Genomic DNA, 15,627 nt, shown 5'->3' with positions numbered 1-15,627 from the left:
TGAGTGAGAATTGAAAATTGGGTGGTTTCTGTACTCATATAGAAAATCGCCTAATAACAGATAAGGAATTTGGAAAGACAAAAAGAAAGTGGAGAAAAAATGCTCGCCGGGTGGGATCCGAACCCACGACCTCCAGAATACGCGTCTGGTGCGATGAGCACTATGCTACCGGCGGGGCTGTTCTTCCCCTCCACTTTCTGGGGTATTAGATGTTAAAATATATTAGTTTCCTGCGCTTGGGGGTGGTAGCCAGCGCCACTCCGACTACTCTGGGTTAAGGGGTCCTTTTTAACCCTCGGGCCATGATTCGAGTGTCTACGACATGTCGATCGAGAGTGGTTGACCAGCGTTGAACCCTCTTAGCTACCTATGGCACCAAGACTGCCAGAACAGAGGCCCTCGCTATGCGTGTAGCGAATCAGAATGGGAAATGAGGGGCTCGTTGAATTAAGGCAGAAATAAGGGTTGGCAGTCCAGAAAACCTCGGAAAGAAAATGGGAGGATGTGGTAGGTCATTGCAACAGATAAAGAATTTGGAAAGACAGAAAGAAAGTGCAGAAAAAATGCCGGCCGGGTGGGATTGCCCCGCAAGCACAGGAAACAAAATACCTTGACATGAATACCCGAGAAAGTGTAGGGGAGACGGCCCCGCCGGTACCGTAGTGGTTATCGCACCAGACGCGTATTCTGGAGGTCGTGGGTTCGGATCCCACCTGGCGGGCATCTTTTCTCCATTTTTTTTTCTGTCTTTCAAAATTCTTCATCTGTTTCAATGACCTACCGCATTCTCCCCTTTGCTTTCCGATGCAGTCTTGACTGCCAACCCTTATACGCGTGTGGATGTGTACAAAAAGGGGTACAACTGTGGAATGCCGCACGGAACAAAAACGGGAAACCTTATACACCATAATGTGGGGGCATGAATACCTGAAATACTCTAAATACTTGCATTTTTAAGAGCACGCTTGAAAGACTAATATTGCCAGAAAAGACATCCAAGGATACACAAAAATCATCATTACACACGCGTTGCACACGGAACACTGGAGTCAGCATCTCTGCGGTCGTTACATCAAAGCACATGTAGGGAGGGAGTGCTCGCACTGACGCTCGTAGCCTAACTGAGCTCACAAATTTCGGGCTGTTGAATTGTGAGTGGATACACTTGAACATAAAAAATAAATCGCGGTTCGTGTGTCTAAATTATAATTCCTTGTTAAGCCGCTTTAGCGACGTCGTTGTATAGCGTATTTTTCATGCGGGGTGTAGCGGCGAGCGAAGATGCGAGTTAACCTTTTTTGCAGCCTTTCCAAGCGCAAAGATGACGTCGCACTCATACAGTTCCAGACTGCCGATGCAAACTACCCCTTTGGGATATCCTTTCAGCGTGGACCCGGGACACGCACGCGCGTGCGCACGCACGAACGCTCAACAGGAAGGCTGGCAGTCAAGAACGGCAGGGAAGGCGCAGGGTAAAAGGTGGTCCGTCATTTATTCTTCTTGAAACACATATAGGCTGTAAAACGTTTGAAAGACAAAAAGAAAGGGGAGTAAAAAATACCCCACGGGTGGCACCCGAACCCACGACCTTCGCAATACCGGTGCGATGCCATACCGACTACGCTACCGGGGTGGCTCCCCTTCCCTCCCCTCTCTTTGGTGTTTATATGAATGCAATGGTTTCCTGTGCTTGGGGGTGGTATACAGGTGGTAACCAGAGCAGTCGTGGATACGGCCTCCACTCTGGGGGCGTGGTTTTCGCCACTTTTATCCTAAGATTAGAGTAAGGTAAACTTAAAAAAAAAAAAGAACAAAGAAAGAAAGCGACTGGAGGCCTGGTCGGGACAGCGCAGGAAAAAATGAGCGGCGCACTCAAGCAGGATAGAAGCGTATTTTTATAAGCTACGCGCATGTCTTGTGGCAAGGAGTGGAACAACAAAGGTTCGAAAAAAAAAAATCACCTAGAGTAACACGATAGCGCTATGCGTGCTGCATGCGATGCAAATTAACTGCGCGTTCCGACGTCGGCGCAGTCCGCCGACGTAAGCATACGACGCAAAACGATGACGCTTCCCTGAGCCGGAAGTGCGTGAAAAATCTGTCCAGTCGCAGGAACATCTGCTCCGTGAGGCGTAAACACGGTAGAATGACAGTGGAGTCTCGAATTAGGCGAAGTAAAGTTGTTAAAAGCTTTGCAGCCGATTGTGGGCTTTGCTGTGCTCGTAACTGAGTTATACTTCACACAGACCGTCAACCACCTAACCAGAAGACTCGCCGTAGTTTTTAAGTGCGAATGCACTTTATAAGCGACCCTGAATTCCGTTGACCGCCGTCCGTCCACATAGCAACAGCTGCGGGTGCGGCGCGCTCCTCGTCTTCCTTGGCAACGGGGGGAGATGGCACATACCCACGTGGGAGATTGGCCAGGAATCTCCTCGTCTTCCTTGGCAACGGGGGGAGATGGGCCCGCGCTGCCTGGCCGCTGACATGGCACATACCCACGTGGGGGATTGGCCAGGAATCGGGCGTGAGAAGGGCTAATGCACCCGCTTAAAGGAGTACTGACACGAAATTTCAAAGCTGAGATCCGCTCTAGCAATCATGTACAACGACAACACAAATAGGTGTCTGTGCATGGCACATACCCACGTGGGTGATTGGCCAGGAATCGGGCGTGAGAAGGGCTAATGCACCCGCTTAAAGGAGTACTGACACGAAATTTCAAAGCTGAGATCCGCTCTAGCAATCAAGTACAACGACAACACAAATAGGTGTCTGTGAATAAATGCATCTTTCTTTCTTTGTAGTTGTGTGTGTGTGTGTGATCTCTCTTTCGCGAACATTACCGAACCGCGCAAATTCAACTCCTGCATTCGCACTTTCACATTATTCCCCTCGGGGAAATGCGGGGAAATTTTTTACGCTACGTTCAGTACGTGTTTAACGGCCTCTTTACATTAAGACGCGTAAGGGCTCAAGGCACCATAAGGCGATATGCCACCTTGCTTTATTAAAAAGATTGAGCTGGTCATCACGATAATTTTGCTCAGCCCGAAGCGACGTTCCTATTACAGAGCAATTTACATTCAAGGGGGCGTATTTCATCTATAATCAACCCTGAAACAGTCTTTATGACGTACCTACGGTTCCTATGTGACGAGCTTGGCGGAGAAGACAAAAAACAGGCACTAGTGCACTCACCATATCCGAATGAATGCATTACGGCAGGAAGCTGAAATCGAGCTTTGACCACTTACCACACTAAGCCTATTAACGCGTTTCATCTTCGTAATAGCGTAACCACGGGTTCCATGCGGACTTTCGACAGTGAACCTCAAACTCATGTTTACATTTGGGTAGAATTATAGGGTTTCAACCCAATGCTTGCCTGTTCATCGGTCTTATTGGTTACCCCAACACCCTGACTCTGACTTTCTTCCCTGCAGAAAGCAAAAAAGTGGAGAAAAGCATCCGGCGGGCATTTTTTCACCACTTTCTTTCTTTCTTTCTTTCTTTCAAAAAATGTATATGACCTACCACATTTTCCCCTTTGGTTTCCTTGGCTTTCTTGCCTGCCTACCCTTATTTATATATATATATATATATATATATATATATATATATATATATATATATATATATATATATATATATATATATATATATATATATATATATATATATATATATATATATATATATATATATATATATATATATATATATATAAATTAGGCACTTCAGTCCAACTGCCGCCTGCGTATCTAGTGGTTCCTGATGATCGCATTGACCATGTTCCCTCGCACGTAAAAACGGTTCTCTTGTTTAAAATAGAAAAGAAAACGGGGCACATTTAATCTCCGCCTTCAGGGACTAAAAACTAAGGTTAAATGCATGCTCATTACGTTAAGTGTATTCTGCGAGGGACTTCGCTTTAAGATAAAGTCTTCCGAGGACCAGCCTATTAAGCTGATCTTTCCTGGCACGAACTACGTAGTAAATGCACAACCAAATGCATTCCCTTCCCGTATTCTGGAAATCATGCAGCTGAATCCCTCAAGTGCTCACGGAAAAGTTCGGTGGAATCACATGAACGTCGTTTTCATATAAGCCAAACTGATTAGCGGCCACCCACGTGTTGCGCGCGCCCTAGAGGCTCCTTCACGATGCCTTCTGCTTGCAGAGCTTCACCCGGGGACGTGCAATATAGAGCCTCTTTGAGCGCATATTAGTGCGACCTTGGATTGAGGTTACCATGTGCTGTTTTCATTTCTTCCCTCGTCAGGACTTATTGCGCACAAAATTATGACGAAAAGGACAGATAAACTCTCAAGACTTCTGTTAAAATCTTTACCATGCAGTTAAAATGCTTCGCACGGCACGGATGACCTTCAGTGTCGGCCGGCGAAGTTATACTTCATGGCCACGCGCGTCTAATGGCTGATAACGCACTTAAGGCTTCACCGGCGTAAACAGATCTTTACGTCAATGATTTGAACGTTATTAAAGAACAGACTTTTGAGGAGAATAAAAAAAATCAGTACCCGAAAAAAATAATAAAAAAGGCAACGTTGTTTCGCCGCTGCGCCAATCACAGAATACTACACGAGGCTATCATGCACTCTTGCTAAAAAGCGTTGTGGAATACCTCATGCGGGCTCTGGGCGTAGGTTACACTTTCCTCAGCTTCAAAATAGGCATCCAGTATTCGGAGTACGGGCACAGATTTCCCGTGGTTCACCCTCATAGTGCTTGCGATCTATGTAATCAATCGATTGATTCATTGATTGCTTGGTGCATCATACACAGCGGGTAGCAGCGTCTGTAGCAGGCCGTTCTGCAGCCTGCATGCATTCCTGCTTATAGAAGTTAACGTTCTCTTATGGGCTGTGGGTATGTATCACTTTGCTGTCCGGTATGCGCCAGAGCTTAGGCTTAACATTTCGCTTTGAGGACGTACGACGTCAACTGGCATCCGCAGCTGGAAGTAGAGTTGAGCACTTTTTCCAGTGGGAACCGCTAGACGACGTTAGACGTCAAATAGTGACACTAGGCCTAACGTCCTATGGTTAGGTTGAAGGTTTGGCGAACTTGAAGTTCAGCCTTACAAGATGCGCCAAGCAACGTCGTACTCATTGTACGTCGGAGCTGCGGGTACCGCTTCACTACGTTACGATAGTAGGGCCATTGTATGCCACCGTTGCCTCTCTGTCTGCTGCGGAGCAATTTTCGCGCAAGTGAGGTATAAATAGGGAAATGTGGGAGACTTCAGAAATGCGGCTTCATGAATTAGGCTTTATGAATGAGGCGTCATGAAAGCGGCTTCGGGAATGAGGCTTCAACCCGTTGGCACGAATCCGGCCGAGATAGGCTAATATAGCTCATTTGAAAAGTGCTTTCGCAATAAAACGCGTGTACACAGCCACAAACGAGAAATCTGACGAGGCCATCGTCGGGTTAGCTGGAAGAATGATGTGAATTGAATCAAACTAATCGTTCCCTATTTGCCAAGCGAACTGAGGATTCATGACTTTAAAGGAGCGGGGTACATTTTTCCTACGGTTTATTGTCAAATACACCATTTCATTGAAGCATATAGAATAAAGTTTTCAGTTTTAGATTTTAAAAGATGACTTGTTGCACACAAGTCACATATACTTAGACTGAATTAATATGACGGCCTGCTGAGCAAGTTTTAGATTACGGAACGCTTATTTCTGCCATCTTGTTATTCATGTGGGCCACATAATTTCACATGCGTTATGGAAGCCCGGTCATAAAAAATTACGACAGTAATATGACCAGGCTTCCATAAAGCGTGTGAAATTATGTAGCCCACATGAATAACAAAATGTTACATATAAGAATTCCTTAAAGGTAAAATTTGCTTATGATGCTAGTCACATTAATGCTAGTCACAAAATAAGGGGGCAAAAATTACACCAGACATGCCTTCTTATTTTGTGACTAGCATTAATTTAATAATCTATAATGTTCTAAGCAGACATGTTAGTGGTGACTTGGCTACCTGTTAATGCATCAGTTGGCGGAGCAGACGAGACAGTGCTGTTGCGCAGGGCCCTGTATTATGCGTGGCCGTCGTTTTGTCTGCATGCTTTTTGATCACAACCGGGAAATACTGGCACAAGGAAGAAAAGAAGCATTTCCCCACTTTATGTGTCACCTACACTGTTAACTAAACCTTACACTAGTGACCAAACTGAGAAGGTCTGGGCGCACACTTTTTCCGCACTTGTAAAAGAAAGAATGCCAGAGTATGATAGGGCGAGTTGACTGATTCGGATATTGTAACCTGCTTGACCTTCGATGTCGAATTTGGGGCCAGAGAATTCATTTGGCTCAACAAAACAAATCGACGAAACACCTGAGCGGGAGCAAGCTTTCCGCACGCCTCCCATCGGCTGTTTTTAGCTCCTGCTTAACATTCTTCAAGCCGGTATACGACACCAAAAAGAATACACACTAAGCTTTTTTACACCATTTTTTGGCCAAAAACGGTGTAGCATAAGTAGAAAAAGGGTGTTGGGAGCCCATTACACCCTTTTTTAGATGCGGAGCATCTCACGCTCGGGGCTGTGTCCCTCCCTCCATGGTCGTCCGCCGTCCGCACTATACTGCGCATGAGCGTCTCTTCAGCCCCGTCGGTGTTTGGGCTGACGTCAGTGCAGTCCACTGTAAACAGAAATAGTTAGGCGGCGCCCGGTTTCGATCCCACGACTCTCTGGCCGCAACGGAAGGTACGTGGCGCTCTTCCCACTGTGTTACGAACCGAGACGGGAGGATGTGCTAAGAAGACGCCTTATGTCCTTCACTCATTCAAACTACGTCAAGCAGCTACTGATACAACGAAGGCACGCGAAGCTGAACGTCAACGGAAACGACGAACTGAAAACTAATGGGAACTTCAGTAGACCCCATGGCTGCTTCGCATACTACTCAGGGAAGATGATGTAATTTTTCTTGAATCTTAACACCCTTTTCCTAGCTCTACACCCTTTTTGTGTGAAAAAAAGGGTGTTGATCAATTTTAACACCCTTGGTTTTTCTTAGTGTGTTGAAAAAGTGTGGAAAAGGTGTTCAGCTGTTCATGGAATAAGGCCATGCCTGCACGTATAATTGCACTGTAAAGAGGAAGACATCCCCTCATGCCCTGCTTTACTTGTACGAAATTTTCAAAAGCAAAAAAAAAATGGTTCGTCTGCAATGATCGCTCGTTTCTATACGGTGCGCCTGATGCCCCAAGTTTAGCTTTGGCACATAAAATATCAATTTGAACGTTTAAAATTAAAAAGACTATAGTTGTGTGCCGAAAAGGTTGTTGACCGACTGCAACGCGCTTGGCTTTCTGTAGGGTGCATGTTGAAACGGTGGGAAATATGTATTCAGTTGCAAAAAAGAACAACGGAGCTGGGGGTCGACCTAATTTCTTCCGGTGTTGCTAAGTTTTGCTCCGTTCGATAGGCTTTGCGATGTTCTTGCTAAGCTAGGATAACCGCTGGAGGGTGAGGCCAAGTTTAACCGGATTTTACAAGGCAGTTCCAGTGTGTGGCCCCCACACTGACAGCGGATCAAAGGGGGAAACAAGCTAGGATGACCCCCAGCTATGCTGTTTCTCCAGCCTTGCGCCACCATTGCAAGTTGCGCCAATTTTTTTGCGCTTTAGAATCCAAAAAAGACTAGTACCTTTGAAATGGTATAGTAAGAGGTGAGCATCCGCTTGCGCATTCTGGGATCACATTCGAGCAGGCTCCAAAGCCAGCTGCACTGTTATAATACCTTATCTTCGGTGGTGCACCCTTTACAGGGCCGCATTTCTTTTTCTGTCTTTTTTTCTAACGCCACCGAACCTAGTGTAAACTTAAACAGCTTCACTTGTAATAAATTATGCCAATCTATATTGTGTACAATATTGTGAGGTACAAAACATACTCCGCTTGTAGAAAATGTTCTGTCCATGAAATACAGGGTGTCGAACCCGAACAGAACGGAAAACCGGAACCGAACCCGAATTTTTGCCCGTAACCGGAACTGAACCGAACCCGTATTTTTTCCGCCATTTTGGAACTGAACCCGAACCGGAACGAATCGAAGGAACCGTTCCGAACCGGTTCCGGGGCTTCAAAACTCTAATTTATATTTTTTGATTATGGTGGCCTACCTTGTGTCTGAAGGTATTTTTACCACTCGCCTGACAGCGCATAGTGTGTAGTCGCACAACCCATCAGTTTGTCTTCTTAATATAACTCGCAATATAATTTAAAGTTGTCCGTATATACTGTCAGTTTGTGTTAGGTAGTGTTCATTTCCCCAATTTTATTTTAGCATTAACAATAAGTTATGCTTGGACGTATATTCCGAGGTAACATATCATGGCTTATTCATCGTTGTTCCAAGCGTTTTTTATAGTCATGCGAGCCAAGGTTTGTATAGTCATGTATTAAAGCCAAGCGGTTTTTATAGTCATGAGAATTCGAAACTCGTGAAACGCTGGCGCTCGTCATACATCTTCCCGTTGCTTAGCGCAAAGAAAACTATGGGTACATTTGAGGGAAAATATGCGTAATTAACCGGCAGCGCCCGCGTTTCTTTAGTTAAGGACGCCCGGTGGGTTGGTTTTTACGATTGTGAATACAAAATGTGGCAGTGCAACGCCAGCACGTGCAGGGAGAAAAGCACAAAGAGAACAGAAGTCCCGCTGGCGCAGTTTCAGGCAGGGGGCGCGCGATCACTGCGAAGGCGGGAAATTTGAATTGCATTGGGTGGTAGCAGTAAGCGGATAACGGCGGTACAGCCCGTTATGGCGAATCACTGCTCTGCACTTCCGACAGCTTTCACATTGAGTAGAACGGCTTTAATTTTTTCTTAGTTTCCAACACCCTAATTTGTAGCTTTGCACTCTTTTCGGGGAAAAGGGTGTTGAAATAATGAACACCCTTCGTGAAGGGTGTTGAGATAGCGGGTAATATTTGCTTGGTATTAATTAAAATTCTATGGCTTATTGAACATAATAACTACCTCGCGATTAAAAAGTTCTCGCAAAGCCGCATGCTGATTTGAATATGCTCACATTAAAATGCATAATTCAGAAATTAGCGCTAAAATATCTTATTTTTGCGACAAGCGCACCGACTCTATGGGATGACTTTCCTCTGCTGACTAAAAGCAAGAGCAGATGTATATCCTAGTATGTACTCGCTGTCTCATGCATGCATCACGTTTTATAGCGGTCAGGAATAACATTCTGAGCATCACTATTGTGCCGTACTGACTTTCAACGAGTTTCTGAACTGTTTCTTTGAACACATGTGAACTTTGTGTGCATTGATTTCAGAGTAGCTTAATTGTTTCATCACCACAGAGAATTGTTGTGCAAAGTGTAGGCTGCCCGGAGTACTTGGAAACTGATTGTTTTTTGTGTGTGTTTTTCGGGCAGCGCTGTTACCACTAGTCGCTGCGTGCTGATATGGGGTTTCATAATAAATTATCTTCTCACATTTATTTGATGGTCAAGTGTGACTTGTGCGTGTTGAAGGTGTCTGTATGTCATGCTGCAGTCTTGGCCCATCCACACACGTCACGCGTAGCTCCGCTGCCCACACCCTTATTTTAGGGTGTTGGGCAACCTTACACCTTTTTTTTAGGGTGTTCACACGAACACCCGTTTTCATTCGTACACCTTTTTTACAGCCAGGCTGTAAATGGCTAGGATCCAGCAGATCGTCTCCGGTCCCAGAGCGATGTAGACAGGAATCGCTAGCGAGCGTAGCGCCATGTTGCGGAGCCCACTCAAATCCTCGGAACCGTAAAACTGCGCGCCACACCCCCGGGGCATGAAAAAAATCATACACAATTAAAAAGGTCCTAGGGCCTTCATAAAGCATGCGCCGTGATTACCATACCCGCGCTATAATAAATTTCTACTCACGATTCCTGTGTGTTTTGTAGCGTAAGCTACACTGGCCGAGGTTGAGCAGTTTCGCGTGTGCCATGAAGGGCCGTTCTGCGCAAGCGCGAGGGGCATTGGATTGGATTGGATTCGATTCGATTGGGTTGGATTGGATTAGCTTGGCTTGGATTGGATTGGATTTGGATTGGATTGGATTAAAGTGGATTGTGTTGGATTGTGTTGCGTCATAGCCGCGGCAGACGCACTGGCGCCGGCGCGTGCCAATCCAATCCAATCCAATGCTCCTTGCGAATGCACAACACTGTGTACACGGACGCAAGTGTGCGCCTCAATTGCGCAGTAGCCAAGTCTGACGCTGCGTCGGAGCCGCTTGATAGCCGTTTCACGTGGCTCGGGAAGAGCCGTGTTGAGCATGCGCCAGGAGCCGTGACTGTACAGGACTGGACTTTCAGTTAATAACCAGGAACAATGCTCAATCGCAAATTACAAACGTGTTTTCCTTCGTGCACCCCTTGGACTACGACCCAGTCAAACCTCACGTTGAAGCTCGGCACCGCAGCTTTGCTGGCCATCCCACTTCACGTGGTGGAAGGGCTCTGAATTTTTTAGCCAAAACACCCTTTAAAGGTGTTCGCCATGGGACAAGGTGTTTGCCATGGGAAATCCCCAAGGTATTTTTATTCCCCCTTGGGGATTTCCCCTACATCTGGTTGATTATCGCCATGGGTGTTCTCAATGGGATACATCCATTTCGGCCAAAAAGGGTGTAAGAAAGTTTAGTGTGTAGCTTTAAGGGAAAGTTGCAAAATTTCAGGGGACACACACAGAGCGCCAGAATAACTCGATCAACAACATAGAGGGGAGCGCAGGAAGATATATGTGTGACCCTGTGACAGGAGGATACCTTTGTTTCGAATAAATGACTTCGAAGAAGCTATCCTAACCTTCAAGTCTTCGGCCGCGGCCACTCAATGAAAGGAACCTCTCTTTCATCCAGCGGCTGTGGCTCGACAGACCTACGTGTGTGTTCCAAAGGTTTTTACCAGCCACATTAGTTAACCCAATCCGATTCTCTTAACCATTCGGTGCGTGCTATCCCAGCTAAAGCAGTTCGTAAACGACTACAGTCAGTCCCGTGCGGGAGTGACAGGAGGATTGGGCTAAGGGTGCAGTCCAAGGATGACGGTGATTAGTGACGGTACTGTCAGTCAGGGATTCGTGTAACGGAAGCGAGATCAACGTCTTGCTGCTAGCCCTGCGAGACTGCATCGATGTCCTCTCCAGGGACATGGAGCAGCGCCTTCCGTACCAGAACACCAACCCGGTGACATTCTCGCAAATTCCACGGGCAAAGGGTGACGTGCCTGGTGACGTGCGGTACCAGGTCTGCCGAGCACCATTTGTACTTGTACGGTCGCTTTGGCCCAAAAAGCCCCATAAGAGCACATCATACTGTGGCGACAACGCAGACCTGGTGCACATTCTCGAACCTGGTGACATTCTCGAAAATTTCATGGGCGGTACGTGCCGTACAAGATCTGCCGAGCACCTTTTGTACTTGTACGGTCACGTTGGCCCAAAAAGCCCCATCAGAGTACAGCATACTGTGGCGACCACGCAGATCTTTAAGCAGGGGGAGGGGGGGGGGGGGGTCAGTCCAGAGTCGTGGCTGGGCATGTGCCACACGTGCACATAAAGCTATGGAATTTATCTAACAATCTGATTTCGCTATTTCTAGCGAATCCCGGCCAATCCCAAGACATGTTTTTTTGACATTGCTGTTCACAGTTGCGGTGAAACCTACACGCTGTCGACATCACAACTGGTCATTAAACTTGTAAATAGAAACTCCGCAGCTATATTACCCCCTCTTCACCAAAAAATCGCGGCCGAGTGGTTATGATTCTCACATTTAGAGAAATGGGGCCTAAGTTCGACCCCTGTACTCGCAAACTGACAAAATGATTTTGTTTCTCATATTTGTGTTGAACATGTGCGTACACGCGTGCCTGCACAAAAATTCTATAGTGGGTTGGAAACTACTAGAGGGAATTCATATATCCGTAAGTCACTGTACCTCAAAGCACTTGAATGACCAATCGTTGCCATCAAAGCGGAAATTTAACGATATCACGAGGCCCAGCAATAAGGTTGACCAGAGAAACGGGACCTGCGCTGTAGCGTTCCGTAACGCATGCCTTTTTGCAATACACATCCCATTGGGACAGCACAGGGAGGATTGTTCAGTCAAACCGAACGTAGGACCCATTTGTCAAATTTGCTTCCTTGGATGCAGCAATTGATTATTTCGCTTCACTGGGGTGAAGCACACCAACAGAAATTTTTATAGTGGATACTCGTAGAGTCTGCAGGGGTGAAGACTTCTGTGAGTGAATAGGGCACACTGCCTGAGCTCCCCAAGAATGGTGGGACCTGGCTTGGCAACTTAAATTACCTATTAATTACTGAAAGTATTTTACCCCCAAATAATTGATTAGGTCTTATGGTAAAGGGTTTATTTCGAGAATCGAGTGCATAGATCTGCAGCATTAGACGCAGTATTAACCCAAATTTCTTGAAATGATGATGCAATGCAAGCTACTGGGGGCTTTTCACTACTTAATGTCACATACCGTCTACCGTATAGACGGGTGTAATGAGCGCACTCCTATCTTAACTGAAAGAGAACTTCGAAAAATATATTTAAATGTTAGCCCTGTATACTATGCTCCAGTGATTTGAAAAAGCTGAAAGCACTGTGTGTTCGACGGTGCGACAACTCGAGAACGCTTTTTTTTTTGTTTTTAGAGCGAAAGCTCTACCACGGTACATCTTTCAAGGTCATTCATAGCGTCTCAATGACCTTCAGCCGCCGGCGCGCATGCTGGGCCTGCATTTCCTATCGCTTCACTTGATCCGAGCTTTGCCGCGGCGGTACTGACTAAGCGAGGGTTTAACGACTGACATATGAAAATACTGCGCAGACTGAGTTTACAGGAGCGAAGACTAAATAAACGCACGATGCCCGCGTACTAAAGCTCTGCATTGCTGGCGCTTGGTTCCTTAGTCTCGCCGTCTATGGCACGCCGGCAGGCGTGTCTTCGAGTGCCCTTCAGTGCGAGCGAAAGGATGAATTCAACCATCCAGTAGATATAGCTAGACGACAGGCTGCAAAATCTCAAGCAAAGGCAGTGTGCATATTCTTTGCCTTAGCTCGTAATAACTGCGTTTAGAAGTGTCAAGCCTGAGGCATTTTTTTGTTTCTCAAACTGCTGTCCGAAGGTGACACGCGATAATTTTCCGCGTTCACACGCACTTCAACTTTTTGTGGTACCTCGTTGGTTCTTAAATCAGAGACGAGCGTGGAAGCTGGGGAATGGGTGGCAATCAGCCAACAACCGCCCGCCAGAAACAACCGACATGTCAGTTAAACGCGCACGCGTGTGACCAATTTGCACGCGTGTGACTGGAGCCTCAAATTCTGGGATGCAGTTTTTTTAAGAGCGCGGAGAACAGCTTTAAGGTGTGTAAAACGTAAAAACCTCAAAAGGAGGAAAGATCGTCTGACATACACCCGAACTTAAAGACGTGGGGTGAGGGAGGGGGGGGGGGGGCATTAATCTGCGAAAACGTCTTCCTTTGCCTGTAAGGTGGCAGCTTAGTTTTCTGTTCTTCTGACAACACGTGCGCGTACTTTCATTTAGTGACAGGCTGCTTAAAAATAAAATATTTTGTTTGTATAATAACCGCATAACGATTCTCGATTCATACACGAAAAAACCAAAATCTGGGTGCAGTTCCACTGCACCCCCAAGATGCTAGAAGTGCATAGCAGGCATTCGCCAGTGTTTCCCTTGCGTTATTTAAGGGATGTGTAGCGCAACAAAAGGACGAAGAACGGAAAGGATGCACAAGGACAAAGCGCTTTGTCCTCGTGCATCATTTCCGCCCTTCGTCCTTTTGTTGCGCTACACATCCCTTAAGTATGATCGACCAACTAGCCCGACAACGTACCTTGCGTTATTGTTGTGAGTACCTTGTGTTCATCTTCTGTTTATCTCTGTTTTGCTTTTGTTTTTCTGTAGGTTTTGTTTCTTCATATGTGTTTTCGCCTTTCTTTTTCAGTGTTTAGGTTTTCTTTCTCTGTGTTTTGATTTTGTTTGTTTTAATCAACTAGGGAGCAATAACCCCTCAAATTGCCCGATTTGTGCCCAGTCTCTTATTTGGCTATGCGCCGCGAAGCGAGGAACAACAACAATAATCGGAGAAGGGTGCTGGTGACTTGCCCGTGACGCGTAGGACTGCCATCGCCTCTTCCAGTGCTTTCGTCTTTCGGGGGTGGAAAGAAGCTGGGCCACTGGCTGCCATAGGGATGTGTGTCACGTCGTCCACTCATTCGCTGCTGAGACGGCTCATCTGCCATGCTAAAACTATGCGGCTGAGGTTTACTTTTATTTTGTTTTCCCACTCCTCTTTCTTCTTTTCTCTCTCTCGAACTTACTGACTGAACCATTTCTTCTGCTCCCGTATTTAGTCTTAATTGGTTTTCAGGACTAAAAGAAATTCTTCTTGGCCAATCCCACTAAGTGGGTATGCGTCATTTGACTTGCGTGACGCCCAACGACATCGGACGGACGACATCCCGGGCCGCTAAAGCACTCCGCACTTAAAACGGCGAAAATCCTCGGCTGTAGCACGGGTCTGTTACAGTACTTTCTTGCTTTTTAGCTGCGAATTCCTGTTTTTCCCGTTTTCCCAAGAGTGCGGCGGGCCGTAAGAACGTGAATGGCACCGGCAACTACACCGCCTGCCGACGCAAGATTGTGGACATGCGGCTTTGCGGCGAACCTTTCCTGGCGCTTGCCTCAGAGCACAGTCACTGAGCGAAAACAAAAACTCGCATGGCTGGCAGTCATTCGGGCGGACGTTCTGCTTGCGCACCCGTGGGAGGCGGCGAAGATCAGCAGACGTCAGCACGCGGACGCTCAAATTGCCAAAGGCGCAAAAAAGAAAAAAGAAAGGAAACGAAAGTCGGTCCGCTGAGGCGCTGCGGCATTTGCTCTTTCCCGATGATTACGTCTGTAGCCACACCACTGCCGCCCCAGAGACCGTGCCGGCGGATGCTCTGGGGAGGTCATTTTATGCACCTGTTACACGGAATATGCGATATTACGATGACATTTCGTGTCACCATCATTAGTCTGCTACCGCGCAGGTTCATTTGAAGATGGTAACGCCAACGACATTGGCCCATATCGAGCGAGCTTGTGGAATTTGTTCGCATTCGGTCTGGGATAGAATGTGCTATCTTGGCCTTATACGCAGGCGGCAAGAAGAGTCAGCAGCGACAGGAAATTGACACGAATTATATGCAGTCAGCTGTTTGCACCGTGGTATGGTTTGTCTTTATGGTTGGACTAAAAAGGTCTAAAGGCGAAAAAAAGAAAGGCGGACTCGAGGAGAAAAACGAACAAGACAGACGAGGCACCTTTTTTTCTCGTTTTTCTCCTCGTGTTCCCATTTTATTTTCGCCTTTAAACCTTTTTCAGTCGTGTCGTACCAACTGGCCCACATCAAGCTATTGATTTACGGTTTGGTTTTGTTTCCATATGGTTTGGTTCTGTGGGTGCACTGCCGCGTAGCGAAGCTACGGAAAGATTCTTGCACCCCGCCAGTTTCGGTAAGTAGACTGCATCTTC

General features: G+C 46.5%; 1 protein-coding gene and 1 non-coding gene across 5 annotated transcripts in view; both read left to right on the top strand.

Moving 5' to 3' along the window:
* Window positions 1–15,627, top strand: part of LOC144155484 (uncharacterized) — a 234,114-nt gene that overhangs the window by 26,061 nt on the left and 192,426 nt on the right. The window lies entirely within an intron of this gene.
* Trnat-cgu (transfer RNA threonine (anticodon CGU)) lies at window positions 649–721 on the top strand. Its single transcript has one exon. It is a non-coding gene; the product is annotated as a tRNA-Thr (tRNA).

The sequence above is a fragment of the Haemaphysalis longicornis genome, unplaced genomic scaffold (assembly GCF_048455015.1).
Source record: "Haemaphysalis longicornis isolate Haplotype H1 unplaced genomic scaffold, Haemaphysalis longicornis Haplotype H1 scaffold_1, whole genome shotgun sequence".
NCBI lineage: Eukaryota > Metazoa > Arthropoda > Arachnida > Ixodida > Ixodidae > Haemaphysalis > Haemaphysalis longicornis.
This window is presented reverse-complemented; position numbering and strand designations above follow the sequence as displayed.